We start from the raw sequence: 25809 nt of genomic DNA, 5'->3' as shown, positions 1-25809 counted from the left end.
GAGGACAGAGGTCTGTGCAATCCCCAAGCTAACGTTATGTCCTTTACCAAAGCAGCTTCGTACTAGCCTTTCTGTACCAGAAATTACTCATCCTTGCCTTGAAGGTGAAGGCAAGCAGTAAGACAGGAGCCACGTTTTCCTGCAGTTCTTGACGACAAATCTTCATTGAGCCAGGAAAAAGGGAAAAAAAACCCCAGTTCACTGTAGAATTAAGTTATCATGTTGGGTCAGCCTTGGCATTTTTCTCTCAGCCAATTTTACAGCGAAGAAGGAAACCAGAAGCCCAGAGGAACTGTAGGCGGGACGGTGAGGAAGATCCTCCATTGCCTTCTGCAAAGATGTCCACCCTGGTGGCAGCGCCACTGGGACTACCAGCCCCATTCCTCTCCTCTTGCTCCCTTCTCAAAACAATCTTCTCTTGTATCCCATTCCTTCTGTTCTTTCTTCTGACCTAGTGTCAACAATCGTTGTAATTAACTCTTAGCTCTAGGCCATTCAAAAAAAAAAAAGACAGAATAACTACCTAAATTCTGAGTTCAAAGATTGTACAACATACTTGGGATTTAGCTGGAGAGAGAGAAAAAGGCTAATAAATACAAGCGATCTATGACGAAAAATGCAAGGAGGAAGCAAAGAGAGAAGCTCACTCTACGCTGCATTGGAAAAAGGTTCGGGTAGGAGGTGGGCATTTGAATAGAACCTTGGAGGGTGGACTGGATTCTAGTACGTGGAGAGGAGAGAGCAGGGCATCTCATGGGAGAGGTAGAGAGGCAACAAACCATCAGCAAGGGCCTGAGGTTAGGATAGAAAATGTAAACCCCTCCTCAGAGTATTTGCTCACAGGGAAGGATGGGAAATGGAATAATCAAATCATTACTGGTATGAATTTCAGGCTCCAGGACAGGTGGGTGGGAACTATGCACATGGGCAGGTGGTCCTCATTTCAGTGTGTTGACAGTGATTCTCCACCAATGCTTACAGTGAATTCTGCAGAGTAGCCTATCTGGCGAGCCACTTACCATGGCTTCTTATCAATGAAGTCTTATAAAGGTAGTGTTCCTACCTCTCCTTGCCTTGGAAAATGTCATTGTTGAACTCCACAGGGCTTACTTAGCACCAGTTGTGAGATATATCTCCTGTTATTCTTGCTGAGAAAGCCATTTAATCTCTGGATTCAACCTCAGAGTCCATGAAGAAAGAAGTGATTTAAGGTTTAAGAGTGTCGATGGTAGCATTCAGGCATCAAACCGTCTTTCTGGGTTGACTTACCTCAGTTCACTCAGAGGCATAGAACATCCGAGCTGACAAGGACCTTAGAGACCACTTAATTCAGTTTCTCAAACTAGTCACAGTCTTGGAGATCTGTGAGTTACCCAGAGTTCTTAAATTTTGAGTTTTTACTTAGATAATGATCTAAAAACATCAGGCTATATACTAAGTGACCACCTTATTACCAAGTCCTCCTCTTTCCATGCCTGATGGTATCGATGACCAAATTGGCAGTAAGCATTATGACTTTGTGCTGGCTGGTGATAAAGAAGAGAGGTAGCCTTCAAATGGAAAAAATACATTTGGATCGGTTGAAGGCCGGGTGGTATTATGAACTCACATGTGAACAAGAATTTAATGAAGTTTCAATATAAATGCCTCCCTCCCCTCCAATATCCTCAGGTAAATTTTGAAGATACCTGTTTGATATTACCCGGGCGTTGCTTTCTCTTATAAAGATTGGGTTAATCAGCTGGGTGTAGTGAATGATTTCAAATGGATAATTTGCATTAGAAAGAGCTCAGATTGGTCCAACTGGGAGAGAAAAGGGAAGAGGGCTGAAGGAATGGAGGAAACACATGAGTCTTTGGAGCCTCTTAGAGAGTGTGGGTAGGAAATTGAGGGTGAGGAGGAGAAAAGGAAAAGATTTAGGCCAGTGTTGGTATGAAAAGTCTGGAAAATAAAAGGAATAAAGAAAATGGGATTTTAAAAAGAACTATTCACAGTGATAAATGGGTTCTTCTTATATATTCTGGGGCCCCAGAAGAATTAAAACTCTCAGCTAGAAGCTCAGCTCCACCAGGAATTAAGAAGTGATTGTGTTGGTTCACATCTTTCACTCATACCATCTGTGTGAAATTTTAATGAAGGCTGAGCTTTTAAAGCTTTAAAGGGGCCTTGGATAGTTCCCTTGCATGGCAGAGGAATGGGGGTGGGGAGAGGAGGGGTGAGGTAGAGGAGCTGGCAAGGAGCAGGCTGCATACCAGTGAAGTATGTGGCAGGGCACAACTCACGAACATTTATCCAAGGAAAAGATTAAGATATAACTCAAATAGAAAGAAAAGTCTGCTTAGCTTGGGGGGATTTTGAACACGGATTGGGGTGTTATGATGACCCTTAGATGGGAAAATCTGCCATTTCAAGTTCATTTTGAAGCCCGGTACTTGTCATGTTCCCGCTGCTGGTGGCTAGTTCTTCGTATAATGGCATTTTTCATTTTTAGGGGCTTTAAATAGAAGAGCAGAGTGTTCAAAACCACTGAAACTGCTCCAGGAGGCTGTAGAGCTTTCAAAGAATGGCTTTCTCCAAGGGGAGGGAATAAAAGAAAGCCCTTCTTTTCCTAGATTTTTTAAATTGGAGCCACTATGCTTTGTACTTTTTGGGACTCCGTAACTGTCCACAGTTATATGATTGTTTTGTAATCCAGGCAGGTTGACAGTGTTAGTTTGATTCCACAAGTTATCTTGGTCAGAGTGATAAAATGCTTGGCACCGATGCCTATACCAGGACTGTTTACCATGGAATGGAAGGATGCTTTGAAACTGGCCAAGAACTTGGCAACAACACAACGCCATACTTCTTGGATAGCTACATGGAAGCTCCTCAGATTCCCCAGCCAGTTATGAAGTGACTTTGAAGTTGGTGATTTTTTTTTTTTTTTAAACTATGGTTGATAGTTCTGGTGAGTGCTTTTTTTCTGAAAAGCAACCGTAAGACCATATTAAAAAGCTACAGAAGAAACTAGTTCTTGCTAGACACAATTATGTGGATATGCCCAGTTTTTCTTTTCTTTTTTAAAGCTTCTGGATTTTTATGTTTTTGGAACAGTAACACATATTTGTTAATGAAATGCCTACAGTAGGGGATTGGTATTTCTCTAAATGCATGACTCCTCTGACTACTGAGATTCCAAACACTGGAAGCAATAAAGAAACTGTTTCAAATGCCTCTTTGTCATTGCCTGGAAGTGCACATTTTCAAGATATTGGCCAAAGGCAAAACCTTGTCTAAGGATGTTGCAGACTACTTTATCTACTTTTTCTAACATTACAGCATGCTGTGATGTCATTTGATCTTTACTTTGTCCCAGCATATCATTTATGTCTTGTCCACCTCCTGGTTGTTTTTTTTTTTCTTTCTTCAGTTTTCTCATTAGCCTGTGACAAAAAATAATGGCATTTGGCATCATTTCCATCATAAATATGGATTTAAACATAGTCAATGAAATCATAAAGCATTTCTTGCTCAAACAACTCTAAGATGGCTGTCTAGTTCAATATTTAATTTATATCAATAAGTTATAATCAATATGAAAACAACAAATTTTAAATTTAAAAGTTTTTATAGAGAACTTGCAAACCACTGAGAATATATCTGTAAAACCCATTGCTAGTTACTAACCCCATACCCATTCTACCCTTTTTCCTTGGAGATTTTGATTTTTTAAAATTCACCTACCCAGATTACTTTACATCAAGGGGTACCTCTTGGCATGGTTCTGACTAATGAGATAGAAGCAGAAAATTGTTAGAGATTTCAGGGAAAGTTTTGCATTCTTTTCTCCTTCACTCCCCCTTTCCTTCTTCTTGTCTGGAATTTGGATGTGATGACTGGAGGTACAGTAGCCATCTTGCAACCACAAGGCAACAAGCATGAGAACAAAGGCCCATATGCTGGGATGGTAGAGTGGAAGGATGGATGAGGTTGGTCTCTGATGACATCATCGAGCCACTTTATCAGCCCTGGATTGTCTACTCCTGAATTCTAGTTGTCAAGACATCTATTTTTTCATTTACTATAGCAAGGTTTTCTGTTATTTGCGGCAGAGTACAATCCTAAGTGATATTCCCAGATTGTTTGAATTTGCTTGCAGTTGTTCTTTCTTCAAGGAAAGGAAGGAAGCAAGGAAATGATTGATAGGCAGCTTCTGTATTTGATCTTTTCATAAAGTTATATATCATTAGTAGCTACCCTCAGCACCATTTCTCTGAGTCAGGTGATTCCAGTACCCTTCTGATTTCCTGTTCTTTGGCATGGCACCATCTAATGTCTTCAAACTATTTGTAACAAGAGTCAGGATTCAGGTTAGGAGCTATCTAAAGCTAAGCATAATGGATTGTTGTAGTTTCCACATGCTGTCTAATTGGACACCTGCAGTCATTGTTATTTCATTAAAAGAAGCATTTTGTGGCTGATTGGACATAGCTAAATTATCTTATGTCATGTCCATATGTCATGCTCTGTTTGATTTGCATATCATATTTTTTCTCCCTTAGTATAGTCATTATTTACATATTTAATATTTTATTAATATGTCCTCAAACCTGAATGGATGTAAATACTGACAAAAGATGCATAATTGAGAGTTAATCATAGTGATTTAGGACTATAGTTGCTCCATTTTGAATGAACTATTATTGTGTTCCTTTGGTTATATTAATTATTAGAAATATTAAACATTCTTATACTCTGACATGATAATTCTCTTATCTTTCCTGTTTTGAATTTTCTAAAAATTTGAGATAACCTTATTGGAAGTGTATACCTTGAAACTACAACAAACATACTTCACTTCATGTTAATACGAAATTTTGTTATTCAGTTAAAAAAAACCCGTAAAACTTAGAAGTCAAATCTGATGGTTGTTATTTCCTCTTTTTAAAAAGGGCACGTATCAGTGACAGTTGGGGTATAAGGAAGGTTGCAGCAGAATGCTTATTTCGTCATCAGAGTACATGATAAAGAGGACTCAGGACCGAGGCAGGGGGCAGGAACTGGAGAAACCGGATTTGCTGTCCATAATAAAGCAAGGGGAATTATTTTTCTGTTGCTGTGGGGGAAGAAGAAAGGGAAAGAATGGGGACTGAGCAAATTAGTGCATGTCTGGAGGCTAGCTTGTGGAAATATCGGATAACTTTTTTTTTTTTTATCTAGAACAGCTTTATTGAGATATAATTCACACACCATAAAATCCACTCTTTTAAAGCATGCAATTCAGTGTTTTTACTATATTTATGGTACTATACAACCATCATCACTGGGTAATTTTAGAACATTTTCATTACTCTCAAAGGAAACGCGTACCCATTGCAGTCACTCCCTACTCTCCCTCCCTGCTGCCCCTACTCTCCCTCCCCACAACCACTAATTTAGCTTTTGTTTCTATGGATTTGCCTTTTCTGCACATCTCTCATAAACAGAATCATACGATATGTGGTCTTTTGTAACTGGCTTCTTTCACTTAGCATAATGTCTCAGGGTTCACCCGTGTTATAGCATGTATCAATACTTCATTTTTTTTTACTGTAGAATACTATTCCATTGTATGAATAAATCATATTTTATTCACCCTTTCATCAGTTCATGGGCATTTGGGTGTTTCTACTTTTTGGCTATTATGAATAATGCTGCTGCAGACATTTGTGTGCTAGTTTTTTTGTGGACTGACAAAGACTCTCTCCTTGACCAAACTTTATAGTTAGGCTCCTCTGAGTCCTCTTCTTGACTAGGCCTTGACCTTGGCTCTGTCCTTGCCAGGCCTGCATAGCCCAGTGGTTGTAAGAATCCTGCCAGCTGAGTTTGGCCAGAATCTCCCCACCCTTGATATCTGATTACCCTTGATAACCGCTCAAGTTCCTCAAAGCCACTTTTGATGTGTAAGTCCGCGATCTACCTTCAGAATAATTCTTTAAATTAGTTTAGCAAGAATCCCTCTACCTTTGATGTCTCCTCCTATCTTTCCATCCATTGACTCCTTCACTCTGTTCATTGACTATAAATCCCCAGCCATCTTTGCTGGATTTGGAGTTGAGCCCATCTTTCTCCCTATTGCGATCGTCTTGACAGCTATAGCAATAGTCCTGAATAAAGTCTTCCTTATAATTTTAGCAAGAGTCAGAATAATTTTTTCTTTAACAGGACATATATTTCCATTTCCCTTGGGAATACAAGCAGGAGTGGAATGGCTGGGTCATATAGTAATTCTATATTTAACATTCAGATTAGCTGTATCATTTTACATCCCACTAGCAATGCATGAAAGGTCCAACTTCTCTACCTCACTGCCAACACAAGTTATTGTCTGCTGAGAAATGTTTTAAGGATAGAAAAGCCAAATAATTAATTTTTGAATTTTATGGCTTATCTGTGATATGATTTCCTCTGACCTCACAAACCTTCAGTGAAGTCTTCTATGTCGTAAATGGTGTGTGCGGTGGGCTTAGGGAAAGTGTTGGGTGCCAGACCCCGCTTCTGTGGAGACCTGGTCCTGGGAGAAGAAACTGGGGCCATGAGTGAGAGTTGGTTGAGGCTCCTGTCAGGAACAGAGCCCAGGGGAAGAGCGCTCAGAAACCTGTGGAGCATTGGGACGGGCTGTTCCCTTTGGTATCTGGGTGACAACTTTAAGACCTGTGGAAATTCACATGGAAGAGTCGCTGTTGACTCCTAGCTGCCCAGTGATTCACTTCCCACATTTGCAATTATCCTTAAAACAGAGGTCCTCTCTTATTATGCTGAGCGAAATAAGTCAATCAGAGAAAGACAATTATCATATGGTTTCACTCGTATGTGGAATGTAAGAAACAGCGCAAAGGAATCATTGGGGAAGGGAGGGAAAACTGAAAGGGAAGAAATCAGAGAGGGAGATGAACCATGGGAGACTCTTAACTACAGGAAACAAACTGAGGGTTGCTGGAGGGGAGGTGGGTGGAGGATGGGCGTTAAGGAGGGCATGTGATGTGATGAGCACTGGGTGTTATATGCAACTGAAGAATCACTGAACTCTACCCCTGAAACTAATGGTGTACTATATCTTGGCTATTTGAATTAAAATTAAAAACAAAAACAAAGACCGTCTTCCTGAGAAAGGTACCTGACCCACACATGTTTTAAATAAAATGACTTTAATTTTGCTTTGCTAAGTTTTTGTATATCTTGTTCTGTTGTTGGAATGATTAAATTTACTACAGGTGGTAGCAAAACCGAGATTAAGAATAACTGTTTTGCACAATATTCAGGCACAATCCGACTCTCCGGGTGCCTGTTCTGTTCTCAAAGGACACCAAAGAAGAACTAAGAGAGAGGAACAAAGGCCCGTAGGAATAGGAGTTAGTGCCCTCCCTTCCACATGTTTGCTTTACCAAATGCGCTTGTATGTGTGCGCATGGACGTGCAGGCACTGGAATGTGTTTTCTAAGCACCGTGTGTGCAAGATTAGAAAAACTCTTCATAACCCTCACGATGCTCTCTACCGCTGTGGGGTTGGACACACAACAAACACAGTTGATTGATTCTCCCAGCTTCTGCTCGCTCTGTTGTTAAAAGCCTCAATACCTAAACAGCTTTCTTTCTGTAATATATATTTTTTCATAAGTCAGACATGGAACATTTATTTTCTTTTGAAATGGGCTCTTTTACGGACGAAATGTTGTAGATCAATTACTTCATTTAGAAAGATCTGTCTTTCCAGAAGTTGAAGAAGAGCAACAACAAAAGAACCTATAATCTTACTGATTAAAATTTTTAACTGAGGTAAATTTTTTCGTAGCACTGAAACTCAGTGCCTTTGAAGTAGGAAGTAGATGGTTTTCCATGAAGACACAGAGCTTTTAATTAATATTCATAACAATTGATATGTATAATTTTGGTCACTGGAGGACTACTCCAGTTTCCCATTGATGCAATAGAAATATATTGAGGACAACGGAAAAAGTAATTAACAACTGAATATGAGGGTCATAAAGTTAAATTATTCCCTAGTTCATAGTAAGCTCTACATGCATACAGAATTATTTTCTGAAAGTAAGACAATACTGAATGTCATGTTTTTCTTCTCTAAATTGTGTATTTAATGCTTTTCTTGAACACAGATGACTCTGGGTGCAGTAAGGATAATTAAATGCTGAGCAGATCAAGCTTGAGTGTTGAGAGGAATTTAGGAATAATGATAAGAGATATAATAGATAAAAGAAAAACTCTGCTCTACTTAAATTTCCTACTTCTGAAATGTAGATGGTATTATTTCAACTCAGAAATCTGGAGCATTTTAGTGTTTGAAATAGTCATGTGGAAATCTCTGATCCCATTCAAAAAAATCAGTAATCCCCGATCCTTTTTCTATAACTGACTAAACTGGTGAAAATTGATAAGCTATTTATGTGTTTATAGGCCAGCAAATAAATACTCATTCATTTCATTTTAGTTGAATTCAACATAGCTAGAGAGCACCTTGTTTTGTTTGAGGTTTCTGGTGGTTCTGAAAGTCAGTCCTTTTCCGCAAGAAGCTTAGGAAGAAGCCTGTGCATGCGGCTGGGATAGGTATGGTTTACAGTGCCAACAAGCATTCGACATCTTTTCTCCCTTTGGTTTCCGTTCTTTCACTATGCTTTTCAGAATAGTTTTTTTGGATAACAAGGATGATAGATAAATATAACTTGTGGCATATGACAATGCCCATTTGAGAATAGGTTCTCTTTTTAGATGCAGATCTAACTCTTCTGTCCCTATGATTTGCTAATTACATAATAAAAAAAGGTGAAAAGGCATGATTCTCCTAGGCACTGGATGCCACACCAGAGGTTGGCTATGCAGAGATCTTCTTACACAGACTGTAATGTGCTTAGAGTCAAGCTGCAGCTTTTGAAGCATAATATTTAAGAGAACTTACGAAAGTAGGGACTTGTGTTTTGCAATGTGTATGTTTGTTGTTGCTTTTTAACAAGGATTCCAAGGATTCCAATCCTTCTCTCCCAGAGATGTCCTTCCTTGTTTTATTGAACTCCATGTCTGCAGCCTAAGTGAGTAGTAGTGCAGGCTTTGAGTGGGAAGGGGAGGAGGAGATGTGGGATTAAAAAGAAGCCTATATATGTTAATTTTGAAAATCCAGCATGCTTGTTGGGGGATGGGACGGACAGCAAGGGGATGGTGATGAGTTGAAGTAGAAGGTGCAAAAACCACCCAAAAGACCAGCCCTTCTCACCTCCATCCCCTATCAACCACATGTTCTATTAATTAGAGTGTCATTTTAGTTATTCACCTTCTCTAAAATGCTATTTATTCTGAGACAACCAAAGCTGGTTATTCCAATAATCATGTAATCAAAAGAGGGGCATAAGAGACACATAGAACATGAGTTTGGGAAAAGGAGGATAGGTGATTGAGACTTTCCATGTGGACAGTTTGACAGTGAACTTTGAACATGGAGAGAAGAGGGTGTTGGGTTGAGTGTCTTGGGGTCAGAGAGTAGGTATTATAATCTGAATTGTAACTTTCCCAAATTCATATATTGAAGTCCTAACCCCCAGTACTTCAGAATGTGACTAAATTTGGAGATAGGGCCTTTCAAGAGGTAATTAAGGTAAAGTGAGGTCATATGGGTGGGTCCTAATCCAATTTGACTGGTGTCCTTATTAGAAGAGGCAGTTAGGACACAGATAACGTACAGAGGGAAGACCGTATGAAGACAGAGGGAGAAAATGCCAGATGCAAGCCCAGGGGAGAGGCCTCTGGAGAAACCAAACGTACTAGCACCTCGACCTTGGACTTCCAGCCTCCCAAACTGCGAGATAATAAAATTCTATTGGTTAAGCCATGCTCTTTGGGGTATTTTATAATGGCAGCCCTAGAAAACTAATACAAGAGGGGACAAGGAAGGGAGACAAGATCATAAGGAAATAGGAAGATGATAGAGTTGGCTTTCTTTGCGGTTTGTCTAAGGTCCTTAGAGCAGGTGGCGTGGCTGCCCACAACCGGTCGATGGCTGTGGTCTGAAGCCCGAGGCTGCCAGACTAATGTGGAAGGCTGTGGAAACTCATCCCTGACTCCACCGGTGAGGCTCCTCTAGCTAATGCTCTGCAGGGAGAGCCTTGCTTCTCCCTGTTCTATACCTGCTCTTTGTCTCTGAGAAGGAAGTGAGGAGAGGTTATAATACAATGGAGAAACGAGGAAGGAGACATTTCCTATGAACTTCACAGGGGTGGCAATAAAGAGATGTATTGCCTATAGAGAATCTAAAACCAATAATAAAACCGATGATGAGTTGGTGTGCTTCTTGTCACCATGCCCCAGCAATCTTAAACAATGCCCGTGGTAAAATACTACCCCTCCCTGATAAAGAAAATATTTGGTTGGTTGAAATACTAAACAATTGGTGTGATTACTGTCAGTTTTATGAGTGTCTATCTTAGCATCCGGGGGAACACGTTTTTATCACCTCTCCTTTAATAAAAATTGCATTCTACACGGAAATTGATTTGGAGGAGTCCCAGCTATAGAGTAGGCCTGACACAGACCAAGGCAGCTGGAGGCGTTGGTTGGGGGAGTAGGTCTGTTCGGGCTTGGAACCGCCTGAGCCCCCTTGGAGCGCAGTTTTTGCCTCCTGGCCCCGTGGTACTTCATATTCCTGCTTTTAAACAGTAGGCTAGAAAGTACCAAGGAGAGCATGCCATTGTGAAGATGAAGCAAAGGAATTTGAGTTACCTCAATTCTGTCATCCACGTGACCACGTAGAGTTTTTGTGTTTAATATTTTAAAGGGGGAGCGGAGTATGAATTTCGAGGTGTAATATTTTTGTTCGGTAAGGGCACCCTTTCATTCATACTTGCATTATTTTACTGAGTTTGAATACTACCACGAACATGAAAATGTATTCTTCTTTTTAAGCTGGTAATTTCCCAAAATGACAGAACATTGTAAGAAAATAATGATTATTATGGAAGAGAATTTTATTGTGTGGAGGAGAGGGATATTAAGAAATGATCTGCTCCAAGTGTTAAATACATCAGCTTCCCCGCTGGGCCCCTCCTTGCTTCTATTCCTCTCTCTTATCCCTGAGGAGAGTAGGACATTGATATTGTTCCTGTGTTCAAGGCAATATTTAGACCTCATGCCCTCAGAGCTTAGATGCTAGCCAACTTGGGGAATGTAAATCCTATTTCCTCACATTAGCATTATCTAGACATTCAAACGTAGGGTGTGCTAAGGCCCAAATTAATGTGAGATTAATTTCACTCCTTCTGGTTCATTCCACAAACTCTCCTTGAGGGCTGACTGTGTGTCTGGCAGTTTGCTTAGTACTGAGAATACAAAGATGATTACACCGAACCCCTGTTTTGGGAACTCCTAGTCTAGTAGGGGAGATAGACACTGAAGCAAATAATTGCAACACAAGGAATAAACAGAGAGAGTATAGGATAATGAGCAAGTAATATGCCCTGTTGGGTTGAGACTGGATGATGGTTTTTAAGCGGTTTTTGTGTTTTTTTAAAGGAGTGAGTCTTTGCCAATGAAGACAGGACAGAACATTGCAGGGAGGAGGAAGAGATAGGGAGATAGGGAGGCATGGAAGCACAGAGAGAGATTAGGGGAGAGTGAGCAGTTCTCTGTTGAGTGGGCACAGTGGGTGAGCAGGCTCAAGAGACAAGGCTGGGTGGGTAGTAGGGACTGGGTTTCATTCTGAAGTCTGGGTGGGGCCATCAAAAGATTTAGAGAAGAAGGAGGACTTGATCAGACTCACTTTGGGAATAGTGCTCAGGTAGCAATGAATCAGAAGAAGGAGAGGCCAGAGGAAGGGAGAAAAGTTGTTAGGTAAATTCTCTGCCTGCAAACTAGGTCAGCCAGGTGGCTGGCACCAGGGCCACTGAGGATGGGCCCCAGAATGACACCCCATTTCTAAGACCCACTTTCCACAGATGATACACTACCAAGTGAACACCGTTAAGCGTGTGTGATTCTGCCCTGACTGGGCTGCTTCAGCCTAAAAATTCTAAATTGCATGTCATTCTGTGTAAATTTTATTATATTCATTATCTGTTAAATTAATCTGGTTTAGCTAATAAAATCAAAAGTGGGGAGACTATATTAACTCTTCTGAATCTATACTCTGGTTTCTTGGAAAAGTAAATTTTTAAAAAAATAATTTTTTTCAAAGTAACAAATATAAGTGACTTATTAGTATCTCAAGGGTTTTACTGTCTACAAAGGAGTTCCCAGCCCCACTGGGCAACCCCTTTTAACAGTTGCCCATCGGGCAACTCCAAACACTTCCTGTTCTCCTGGTATTTACTGCCATATTTCTAAATCACTGAGGAGAACATAGGCAGGGCTTGCCCCCTGTTCGTCCTGGTGGTATATGTCAGATAGGAATTTCAGGTGTGGAGTAGAAGGGGCACCTCAGCATTCAGTATTTAGGCCTATGTGTAACTCTTGATTTCTGTCCACTGTTTCCTTCTTTCTCTATACTGTGCTGGTTACTGTGAGACAGGCAGGGGCTACTCAGAGGAAGGGACTGCAGGAGGCCTAACTGCTCCTGCTTCTCAGACTTCCTACTAATGCCCAGAGTCGAGTCCCTCCCTGCCCGCGCGCCCCCCCCCCCCCCCCGACCCCGCCACCGTGAGATAATGAATGCCTGAAGTCCTCAAGCCTTTCCTAGTTTGGGGGTATGAATTGATTTTGTCTCTAGGCACTTGGCACTCAGCTTTCTCCTCACTCTGCTTCCTTGACTAGCTTTACATCTTCCAAACACTTCCTGGATATTTCTCGTTCCCTGCTGTTTCTTTGATTTTTGTGAATTGTGGATTTGTATCTGTTAAAACATTTATTATTCTTGGGGTGCCTGGGTGGCTCAGTCGTTGAGCGTTTGCCTTCGGCTCAGGTCATGATCCCGGGGTCCTGGGATCGAGCCCCGCATCAGGCTCCCTGCTCCTTGGGAAGCCTGCTTCTCCCTCTCCCACTCCCCCTGCTTGTGTTCCCTCTCTCGCTGTCTTTCTCCCTGTCAAATAAATAAAAAAACCTTTAAAAAAAAAAACAAAAAAACAAAAAACATTTATTATTCTTTGGTGTGATTTTAGGGAGTAGAGGGAAATGCATGTGTTATTTCACCTGGTGAACTGGAAATCACCAAAAAGCAAATCTCATAACAATGACAACAGCCATGACAATCAATTATTGGTTTAAACTGTTGAATGAACTTTCACACCATTCATTTCGTTTGATGCTTAGAAATCCCTGCGAGGATGTAGGAAGGGTTTAGTGTGCCTATTTCATGGGTTCCTGTAAATGGGTAAAGTAACTGGTCCTATTTCATGGGATGGGTTAGTTGGTAGAAGAATTAGGACTGCAACCTGGTTTTCTGACTCCCAGCCAAGGCACCTTCTCTTATCCTGGCAGGTTTTCTGGAGGTTAATATTTTGAATAAAGTACTTGTATCTCTTTTAGACATGAAACTGCAGATAATTTTAACAAGAAATAGGTCAGTTCTTCTCCTCCATGACTATTACCACTTTACATCATTGCATATTTCTACAGATAAGCATCTTTTCAGCATTTGTAACGTACTACTTGCTGAGTAGATCCTAAAAACAAATTCTCCCTGTGGGCTTATGATCTAATGAGACATAGATGACCATAAAGGCAGAAAGTGAATAAGGAGAAGTTGAGTAATTGTCCTTGGGTAGACATATTTGGCATCTGGCATGGTGTTTGGAGGCATTTTGTTGTTCTCGAATCTTCAGGCCCTCCCCCACAGCCACTTAGTTATGGAAAGGACTCCTGAGGAGAAATTTAAAGGAGGCAGAAAAAAAGGAATCACTGTAGATTTGGATATGGAGCAAAAGTTTAGGCTTAAGTTATGTGAAATAAAGCATAAACTCTTCTTGTTTACACCACGACAAAATAACCCACATAGAAATGAAAGCTCAATTAACACAGGGCAGATATTTCCAAATGTTTCATAAACGTTGGTGTCGAAACATTTCTTCCTTATTTATTATCTCAAGAGTGTTATTCTGAAGAACGCTCCTATATGGTGCAGAAACATTTTCAAGCAAAGATGGAAAAATAGTAGGAAGCTGGTTGCCACTTTGAGAGATTCATGAAATAATCACACTGATTTTACAACTGTTTTCCCAGTCCCTCATTAGAATGTGCACTTTAATATCAGGATAAAAACTATCAAAGTAATATAGGCTCCAGTGCCATTTTTAGGGCAGTTTTTGAGGTTTATTAAAGTAAGGGACAAGGGAGGAGGCTGGGGCCTAAACAAAGGAGCATTGGATTAGAAGGGACAGATTTCATCACACCAAATACTTCAAACCATAAATTTGCAAACTGCAAGGGTTTTCTTGTACTATCAAATGCCTGGTTACATAAAGGCTGTCCAAATTCTCCCCTTGCTTTTACTCCCTATTTCTAATTAACATGCAATCTTTTTCTTGGAACATTCTGGGGCACCGCCTCTAGGGTCAGCCCACACTAGTTTGCTTCCCTTTTCAGAGTCCTTGCCTCATCATCATAGTTCTCCCAAAAAGCAGTTAATGAGGAAGGACGTAGTGGGGCACAGTTGAGAGAGTATGAGCTCAGGTATAGGACAAATTTGGCTTTGATGCCTGGCAGTTTCACACAGCTCTATGATCTCTATGGTCTGGGACTAATTACTGCCCCAAGACTCAGTTTCTTTATATGTGAAATGGATATAAAATAGTATTTGCTGTGTTGCACAGGTTTCTTTAGGAGATTAAACGATATAATGAATGCATGATGCTAAATCAGTGCCTGGCAAATAGTAGATACTCAACAAAAGGCAACCTTATTGTTGATATTAAATGCGTAGCTTTTAAGAGCCAAATTTATGAACAAAATTTTATTATGCTCCATTTCCCTCCAAGTTAAAGACAAAGCCCACAAATATGACTAAGCCATTTAATTGTAATACTTTTGGGTAAAGCTTCAAAGCTAAAACAATCAAAATAGAAAATGGTACTAAGCTCATATCAGATACTAACTTCAATGCTGATATGAATTATTCTATCAAACTTAAATGTTTACTCAACAGCTAGTATATGCCACATATTATATATGTAGAAAGAATGTAAACATGAATAAAATTAGTCTCTGCCTTGGAAAAATATTATCTTGAGGGCCATAAAGCTTTATATATAACTGTGTTACAAAGTGTGATAAGTCCAATATTAAGGATAGAGGGTACCATTAGAGTACAAAGAAGAAATGGCTAATTCTAATGAGTGGCATGAGTGAATCTTCATAAGGTGATGAGTGTGGTTTGGATGAGTAGGGTTTGGATTTAGTCAGACACGGAGGATGAAGGGAATTCCAGATCTAGGGAGAAGCATTAACCAAGGGTATAAGTGCTAGAAACTCATGTTCAAAGGTCAGGCCTGGTCTGGCTACAGTGAAGTTTTAAAGAGGGAGATGAATGGAGAGGAAAGGTTGGAAAAAAGATGTTTAGGTCATGTTCTCAAGACTTTAAATAACTTGTAAGACGTTCCTACTTTAGTTGGGAGGTAATGGGAAGCCACTGAAGGTACCTGAGCGTACTGATGACATGATCCAATTAGAGTTTAGAAGAGAGAGTTTTGTGGAAGAGGTGCAAAGTGCTGAAATAGAGTCGAGAAGTTTCATCAATCAGCCAGCTTCTGGGGCTGCTCAGGTAATGTCTGAGAAGTCGTGAGCATGGGCAGGAGTGAGGACAGCAGTCAAGAATGGCTAGATGTGAACATCATTTCAGAAGTAGAATCCATAGTGTTGGATGACTAATTGGATAGAGGCAAAGAATTGTTGGCATTTGGAAATCCTCATTGTTTTTCTTAAAAAAGTAATACATCCTGAATGTAAAAATTCAAATATCATCAAATATAAAATGAGGTAGATTAAAGTCCCTCAAAGACACCCTCTGGGTCTTTGGGAATATTTTGGGAGAGAAACTCTTAAAAAGAAGAGGTATCTTTTTAAGATTGCGGGCCTGTAGATTGTGTGAAGTTGTGTCTATCTGGACTGGGGGCCTGTATATTGTGTGAGGGTTGCTCTAAGATATATTTCTGGAAATGGAACTGTTGGGCTAAGGAGTTACTTCTATTTTGTGAAGATGCAGGGTGGGAGCAAGGAGAAGAGGCACCACAGAGACAGTGTGGAAAAGAAAAATGGATTGACTGATGCACCCGATCCTGGGTGAGCCAGGAAGGGCTAGGACTGTGATATAAAGGACCTAGTTAACTGGGGAAGGAGTAGGCCCACTACTTCTTCCAAGGCCAACAGGAGGAGGGAATGGTAGTTGGAGGGATGGGAACATTTTGAGGAGGAGGAGCTGCAAGGTGAGGGATTCTGACATTATCTCTTATTTCAGTGAAGAAAGTATTTCAGGCCAAGATAATTGGCTAAGAATTAGTAGGCTTAGAAACATGTGGGTAGGGGCGCCTGGGTGGCTCAGTTGGTTAAGCGACTACCTTCAGCTCAGGTCATGATCCTGGAGTCCTGGGATCGAGTCCCGCATCGGGCTCCCTGCTCAGCAGGGAGTCTGCTTCTCCCTCTGACCCTCCCCCCTCTCATGCTCGCTCTACCTCATTCTCTCAAATAAATAAATAAAATCTTAAAAAAAAAAAAAAAAAAAAAAAAAGAAACATGTGGGTAAAAAAAGGAAAAGTCTTGAAAAACTCATTCTGCAGGATAGAAAAGAGAATCAGTTGGGCGTGAAGTGAAATATTTTCAAACAACAGCTGGTTGGGGCCCAACTGAGGTTGTAATGCATGAATTTGTAGAACATCCAATATGCATGTAAAATCTGAATAGAAGTGGGCTATCATTCTCAATCCTATAAAACCTTGAAAAGTAAGCCTTCAGGCTTATTCTGAAGGTCTCTTGAGAAGGTAGAGAGGAAGAAATTATATCATACAACATGCAGTAAAATTTTCTAAAAATAAATTCTAGGATTTTTTTCCTTCCATGTTACTTATTATGGCAGCTACTACCCCCATCTCTTTTTCCTCTTACAAAACCCCACCTAGCTTTGCTCTTGTCCTCATTTTCTGCTGTCCCTTCTTTCCCACTGCCTCCTGGAGCCTCTTAGATTTTTTACTTTACTTCTGAGGATAACTCCATGGCCTATTTTGTAGAAATCAATTTTATCTTTCTGGACTTTCTCCACCTGCCGTCTCTATTCGTTACCTTGATCATTTCAACAAATGCCCCAGACTTGGGCATCACAAGCAGAGAATTCTCTTGAGAAGGCAGGACAGAGGGAGATTGGGGACACTTGGTGTTTTAGTATTTTTGCCTGACATACAGCACTTCTCAGCAACTGTGGAGCAGCAACAGAGAAAACTGGTGTTTGAGTTGATCCAATGGGATATGATCAAGCAAAACAAGTATTAGACATGTAATTATCAAAGATATATTTGAAGCTATAGAGTTATATGTGATCGACATATTTGCTAGTACTCTACTAGTTATCACAGTTGATGTAGACGAATATGTCAGGGGTACAGCATGTATGAATTACTTTGTGTGATCTTATTCTCAAATGTTTCTTTCACCATGCTTTTATCTTATATCACCTTCTCTGGCACCTCTCTGGGAATGTTATAGATATCTCTAGTATTTTGGATTACTGAACTTTTACTTTAGTCTCGAGACAGATTGGCTTTGACTGATGGCCCTTGTTCCTTTTGATCTTTGGGATGTTGCCCTTGACCATCCTTTCCCTGAATTGCTCTTTCTCCAGATCATAGCTGGATAATTCTCATCCTTCAGCTTCTAATCCAAATATCACTTCATCAGAGGGGCTTTTCTGACTAGCTTATCTAAAAGAATACCAAACTTTCTCCCGATCTGTTTAGTTTGATGGTTTATTTGTTTGCTTATTACTGCATCTCTTTTCACTAGAATATAAACTCCACAAGAAAAGGAATCTTTCTTGTCTCATTTGCCACTGTAATCCCTATACAGTCTAGCCCTGTGTGAAAGACAAATATATTACTATCTCACTGTGAATGTGGTTTCAGTTTGATGGATTCTTTATGGATGCTGAGGTTGTTTATTTGGTAATTACGAAAGGTTGAGTTTTGATACTTTCTACATTAATATGTTCATAAACTTATGCTCCTTTTATTCTCCTTCTTTTATTTAAAAAAAAATTTTTTATTTATTTTGTTAGTAATCTTTATACCCAACATGGGGCTTGAACTCATGACCCTGTGACTAAGAGTCACATGCTTTCCAACTGAGCCAGCCAGGCACCCCTATTCTCCTTCTAAATTAAAAGCCAGTAGGTAGATTTATAATAATAACTTACAGTAACATTTGAAATTCCTTTTATACTACTGCTATTAAAAAAGTTTTTTCTGAATTCTATGATTCTGGGATATTATTCTTCACTGAGGCTAAAAACGTAGATATGATATCAACCAGGTAATTGTTTTATAAGAGAAAGATGACTCCAAAAGGGAAGACAGTTCAAGAAATTTGGAATGCCCAAGTATGGAAGGTACGGGTGTACGAGCTGTTCTGTGAACACAGATTTTAGAGGAGACCATATAGTAGAGAAGAGAAAAATATGACAAAGAAGCACAAATCATGGGGTAAGAAACTGCTAAGGTTGTGAAACACAACAAAGAGATTCTTTTGGAGTTACGATAACAATAAAAGAAATAATCAAGAATTTCCTGCTTGTTATAGATGGTGTGATGCAAACAGATGAAAGGCAGGAGGGAGAGACTGTTCAAATTCTATTTTGATTCTCTTTTCTCTCTCAAGGAGAATGTGCTTAGACTGGGGAAACTGGAGCAAAAATAGGTAGTTACAACCTGTGGTAGAAGAAAAATCATTTGATAATCTCTGACTACTCAAAAATAAAACCTTGAATTTTGATGAATGATATTATCCCAGGCCACTAAAAAACCTAGCACGTGTAATAGTGGACTTTTGTTTGGGCAATTATTTTAAAACCATGGAGCAATAAAGACGATCCAAAAGATTAAACATGGGAAAAGGATATCTGTGTTATCAAAATGGGCAAACCTGTCAGATATGTGGATGTTCAGCACAGTTCTAGAAATACACCGTGAATGTAAGTAGGGGGATTCATGACTAGCTGATTTCTATTCCCAAAGAATTTTGTCTAATGAGTGACTCATTCACCTGGAAAGCAGTATGTAGAAACTTTTTAACAGGGCTTTAAATCTGTTTAAATTTTGTTTAAAATCTGTCTTGTACATTTTTTTTAAATCTGTGACTTGTATTAAGACATAGAAGTTTTGCTTATCAAATCTGTGGATGACAGAACCTGAGAGAGATAGATAATATGATGGATGAGAATCATCATTCAAGATGATTTCATCAGATTGGAAAGATAGGTAGAACTCAACAAGGTAATATTTCAAGAGGATAAAAGGTTTTAGGGTTTAAAGCAAACACAGTTTTGCAAGTATTATTGGGCAAACACACATGATGAAAACACCTGAGACATTGTGTCCGCCCCAACGAAAGGCAATGAAAGTTTGCTTTTCATGCACGTGTGGAATCTAGATCAAAGTTGGCAGCAATACCTATGATAATCTGACCATATCTGGAGTGTTGTATTCACTTTAACCGGGACACTGACTAAACTGAATGGAAAGACAAAGAAGATAAAAGTCTCACAAATCACATCCCGTGTGGAATAATTGGGGGAACTCTGCACATTTAACCAAGAGAAGAGGACCTACGAGAACTTGAAGATTCTTTCTCAATGTGTGAAAGGTCATACGAAAGATAGGGTAGTAGATATGATACCATAGAGTAATAGCTTATGGCAATTATGAATATAATATTTCAGTTTCCCGGGAAAGACTCATTGGAATTACTTATGAATCCCTTGGCACGTTTGCATCCCATTTTTGCCTCTTACACCTTTTTTAGTATACCATCATCATCATCCTTCCTTACATTATATTGGGTTTTATAGGCTTGGATAACATTATATTGATTTGATTCTTATAACGAATGTGGGAGGGGTGCCTGGGTGGCTCAGTTGGTTAAGTGTCTGCCTTTGGCTCAGGTCATGATCCCAGGGTTCTGGGATGGAGCCCCACGTCAGGCTCTCTGCTTAGTGAGAGCCTGCTTCTCCCTCTCCCTGCCGCTACCCTTGCTTGTACTCTCTCTCTCTCTCTCTGTCAAATAAATAAATAAAATCTTAAAAAAAAACCCCACAAATGTGGGAGATGGTGAGGGCATTGTTAGCATTTCCACTTTGCGGAGGGAGAAACTGAGTCTAAAGAAGGTGATGATGCATTTTCTTGGAGGAGAGATGGCTCATGAGTGATGGAACTCTAGCCAGGATTTTGGGTTTTGATTCCTAGGGCTAGTGCTGTTTCCACTAACGTTTACTTCTAAAAATAATGCCTTTCCAATTAATTAGGACTCAGGTAGTATTTTTTTTTTTTTTTTTTTTTGACAAGAAGAATGATCAGTTCATGCTCTTTCCAACAAGTCTTTCAGTTGGTTACCTTGGGCATGTGGCATGGCATACACCCTTAATAGTTATTAACTGAGGTGACAGAATGCCTTGGGTGAAATGTACAAGTAAACAATGAGATAGCACACAACTTTAAAAAAAATGGGAAAGGCTCCCTCTTAAGGAAAGCCAGGTCAGTGTTGAGTGCAGAAAGAGCTTGAGAATGATTAGTCAGCATGTTTTTCCGATTATACATTTTTTTGTTTCAGCACCTTTTCCCTTCTTTCAGCAAATTGTCTTCTTTTGAAAGATGAATCACTTAGAGCCTGTAAATCCTCTTGGAGTATGTAAATACTGCAGCAAAGACAGAGACAGATGTTCAAATTGTTGCTAGTTGCCTATGTTTATAAATTATAACTCGTGCTATTGTCCAGCTTCCAAAATGTTGACATTCACTAATATTATAGTGGTGAAGAGGGTGGTCTCTAGGCATTTTGGTGCATGATTCCCCCCAGTTTCTACCAGTGTGGCCCTCAGCAAGCTACTCAATCCCTCCAGGTCATGGTTTCCTCATCTGTGAAATGGGTACAATAATATTTACAGAATAGAGATGTCATGAAAATTAAATGAGCTATCCCTTATAAAATGCCTGGAGTAGGGTAAGGGGTCTGTACATATTAGCTATTTTTATTGCTTACTAGTTCTTGTTAATTTTTTTTTATTTGAGTATAGTTGACACACAATGTTACATTAGTTTCAGGTGTACAACTTAGTGATTTGACAAGTTTATATATTACTCAGTGTTCACCACCAGTGTAGCTACCATCTGTCCTATTGCTTACTAGTTCTTAATTAAGATTGGGGCAACAGTGAAGAAAAATAATGATTAAAGAGTTTGCTCATTTAACATTTTTTTTTTTTTAATTTAAATTCAGTTTGGGATGCCTGGGTGGCTCATTCGGTTAAGCGTCTGCCTTTGGCTCAGGTCATGATCCCAGGGTCCTGGGATTGAGTCCCATATCGGGCTCCTTACTTAGTGGGGAGCCTGTTTCTCCCTCTACCCCTCCTCTGCTTGTGCTCTCTCTCTCTCTCTCTCTGACAAATAAAATCTTTTAAAAAAAAATTCAATTTAATGAACATACACTGTATTATTAGTTTCAGAGATAGAATTTAGTGATTCATCAGTTGCTTGCCCATGTTTTCTTTGTGTATGGGGATAGAGAGGATTAGTGATCCTAGAAATGTACCCTGGACCTGTCCATTAGTGTTTAGGCAGAATATGTGGAAAGTTCATTTGTGCACACTGAGATTTGTGCAGTCTCTGGTAGAAGCCAGGCCACCGACAGAAGTGCATATTCCTAATCTGTTTTGACGCACAGAGGGGTAGATTCCCCCATTATGGGGTTTCATAGCAACTTACCTTTCCAGAATGCACTGATATTATTTATGACTTTATTTGTTCCTCATAAAAGGTAGTTGGTGCAATGACTTAGATTTATATAAAGGCAAAGAGCTGAAGACAGCCCTCTGTTAACTGACTTGCTAGAAAATGACACTCTAGAGCATCACCCAGGAACTTTTTCAGGGAAGTTCAGCATTCTAATCATACAGGAAACTGAAAAACAGAGCTACCTTGAGTATGGTTGGTAAAAACAGCAAGAACCATTCTGAAATGTCAGGCATTAATGATGAACTTAAATAGTTTTTTTTTTTTTTTAACAACAGAGTTATATTTTAGACATGACATTTGTAAATGAGCTCCCAACCCAGGTGATTGCTTAAATATTTTTTCTCTCAACTGTAATTTTTCTGATAGCAGACATTGATATTCTGGATGTCCTTGTTGCTTAGCTTCTGACACAGTGACATATTTAGTATATTTTAGTCCTGGAACAAATCTTTTTCCATTTGTATGGGCCCACTGCCATTGCTCCTTAATGGTCTGTGACCCATGGGTACTCAGCGCATGGAACAGTGAAACATCGTCCAGCAGAAAGCACCAGAATTTAAAAGATTGTAACAATCTCTGATGAAGTTTGTGTAGAAGTGGTTGCATACTTTCTTGCTTTCCTAAATAAAATATGCAGAACATAATTTTTTTTTTTTAAAGATTTTATTTATTTATTTGAGAGAGAGAGAGCACATGAGAGGGGGGAGGGTCAGAGGGAGAAGCAGACTCCCTGCTGAGCAGGGAGCCCGATGTGGGACTTGATCCTGGGTCTCCAGGATCATGACCTGAGCCGAAGGCAGTCGCTTAACCAACTGAGCCACCCAGGCGCCCGCAGAACATAATTTGAACACTTGTTGGGAGATTCAGAATCATTGGAAACTGAGTCAGTGTGTGGTGTGTATTGATGGGGATCGTCTTAGGGTTTATTGGTTGGCACAGGCGGCAAGCCTATGACATAATTGGCCCCACTTTGCTGAAGTTGGCTTTGTCTGTCTTCCTTTTCCCTCTGTTGCACAGTCATATTGCTTCATTTGCTATTGGTGTGACTATCTGTAGTGGTTTCTGTCTCCTCACTTGCTTTTTTTAATCACCTGTGGGCCAGGATAAAAGATAAGTGCACATTTTAGGACATAAAATATGGGACAGTGGGCACTGAATGAAGGTACATGAGGCCCTCCAATACTTGAGTTTCAGTGTTCAGAATTTGTTACATATCTTTCGATCATGAGACCCTTTTTTTTTTTTCCTGTTTTTCTTTCTAGCTCTTGAGTGTGTTTTGAATACCAGTTAGCTGGGTTTTTGAAAGGTGCTATGTTCCCGTGTTGTTGTCATCACTTCCTGAGCTTTTTTTCACTGTCACTTTTGTTTGTGGCTCTGTTACAGAACTCATGCTTCTATCTCCCATTATAGTTACGTGTATGTCTGATGTAAGCTGTGGGTTCAGTAAGCATTTGTGGAATGAATGAATGTTTCTCCTATTTGTGCCATATTAGATTGTAAACTCTGTGAAGGGGGATGTTGTCTTATTAATCCCTGCTTCCACTCAGCACCATGTATACATTCAAGGTTTGCTGAGTGACTGACTGAATAAAATTGTTAGACTACCCAGGACTGTTGGTATTACATAACTCCCAAAGATTCCCAAACATATTATTATAGAACTCTATTACTAACGGTAGAAAGCTATAGGAGAGAGGAATATATGGAGAAACATCACAAATGGGAGAGTTTACAGTAAAAAAATGTTAAATGCCTTCTAAGTACTACTGAACGTTCTAGAGATGTACTTCTCTTTTCTTGGGTCAGAGGGTGGGAATGGTTGAGGCTGGAGGTTTGGGGAGCAGAGGGAGTCTGGACTTAAGCTAAAAGGGAGCACGAAGAGGAAATAGATCCACCAGTTAGAAACATATAGGACAGGGTAAACTCCAGGTCCTGGAGAGTTGTTCCTGCTGTCACTCCCATTCATCTTTACTTAACATCTGTAGCTGCTAGAGAATCAGAGAGCTTTCACAGATCATTCTTTATGGTCTATGTGATTGCTTGCCCTTTTCAGGAGTAACATCTCTATATCATTTCCTAGGGCTACTATACCAAATCACCACAAATTTAGTGGCTTAAAACAAAGTAAATTTATTATCTTCTAGACCTGTAGGTTGGAAGAATAACACGGATCTCACTGGGCTACGGTCAAGGTGTTGGCAGGGCTACATTCCTTTGTGGAGACTCTAGGGGAAAATCTATTTCTTTGCCTTTTCTGGCTTTCTAGACTTGTGGTCTCCTTCCATTTTCAAAGACAATGGCTGATCAATTCTTTTTCACATTATATCATTTAGACATTAAGTCTTCACCTACCTCTTCCAAATTTAAAGGACCCTTTACATTGGTCTCACCTATATAACCTACACAATGCCTTTATATTAAGGTCAGCTGATTAATAATTTTCATTCCATTTGGTCATTTTACCATGTAACGTAACATATCATAGCGTGGGACTTGGGACATGGACATCTTTGGGGGGCCAATATTCTACCTACACAATCACCAAACAGAATATAAAGAGCTGAAGTTAAGGAGAATATAAATAATGATAGATTTTTGAGGGTGGAAAAAATGAGAGGACAGAGAGATTTGAGCAGCTGGGGTTGGAACAGAGGACAAACATAATGTAGCCCATTGTTGGAAAGTCAGAGGGCCGGCGATTAACAGGCATGTGACCAGCAGAGCAGGCACATGCTCTTTGTCTCTCAGACCCTTGTGAAACTAGCTGCTGGCCAGCCAGTCTTTTCTCAGGATTTGGGGGGTAAGAGTTCCAACTGAGGTGCAGCAGGATCTTCAGATGAGAAGATGGCATGTTTCTGAACAGGAGTTTGAAATGAAAAAAACAAGAGTTCCTTATCCATATATAATACCATTTTCTTGTTTAATATTAAGGAGAAACTGAGAATCTCAAAAATGAAATAACCAAAGATAATGAGTGCTGAATTGAGATACAGAACCTAAGAATCTTGTTTTCCAGCTGCTCGCCAGGTATCATTCCACAGTAAGTGGAGCAGAAAGAGTCGCTTCCGCAGGCTTGATTCAAATGGAAGGATGAATTGCCGTGTAGCTGGTAGCAAATGTAATGCCAGTTCTCAGGAACCGCAGAGATTTCAGATCAACAGTAGTCAAAGAGTACATGGTGATGACTTTCTGAAAACTTGATCAATAAGTATACATCACCAGGATCAGAATTTATTTAAAATTATGAACAGCCTGGAAGACTGCCAGTGTCTGCATAATAACTCCAGGCAGTCCAAATTCATGCCAGCTTCCTCCATTTATAGAAATTGCTGGAATCTCTCATGCCTGACCCCTCTGAAGTATCAGCTTTGTTATGTCAGTTTAGATATAGGTAAATTTCCTATGGGCATATATTAGCTTTATTAAAAAAGAGGCAATTGTCCAAAGGCCTCCGGGTCTATGCACCCAAAACATAAAACAAAAGAATGAAATTAAATACTAGGGCTGCCAAACACTTCATAAAAAAGCCAGGCCAGTCCAGCCTACTGAGGCATGCCAGATTGGCAGGCTTGAGCTTGTGTTTTTTTCCCTGAAGGTTCACAAACCTTTCTACTGTCTGGTTGGACGGAGAAATGAATTACAAAGGCAAAGACCATCAGCAACCTTGTTTCTGGGATTCATATCTGGAATCCTTTATTAGAAGTAGAATGGCTGATAATATATTTGAATGAACAGTGGATAGGAGAAGCCCTCAGAGGGAATCTGGGTTTTTATTAAAATGTATCCACCCAACACTCTCTGATTTAAAGTACCACTTTATTGAGGGGCTTTCACCCCTAGACTTCTTTGTCACTTTCACAAAGCCTGACACTAT

This window comes from Halichoerus grypus, chromosome 3 (assembly GCF_964656455.1).
Source record: "Halichoerus grypus chromosome 3, mHalGry1.hap1.1, whole genome shotgun sequence".
NCBI lineage: Eukaryota > Metazoa > Chordata > Mammalia > Carnivora > Phocidae > Halichoerus > Halichoerus grypus.
This window is presented reverse-complemented; position numbering follows the sequence as displayed.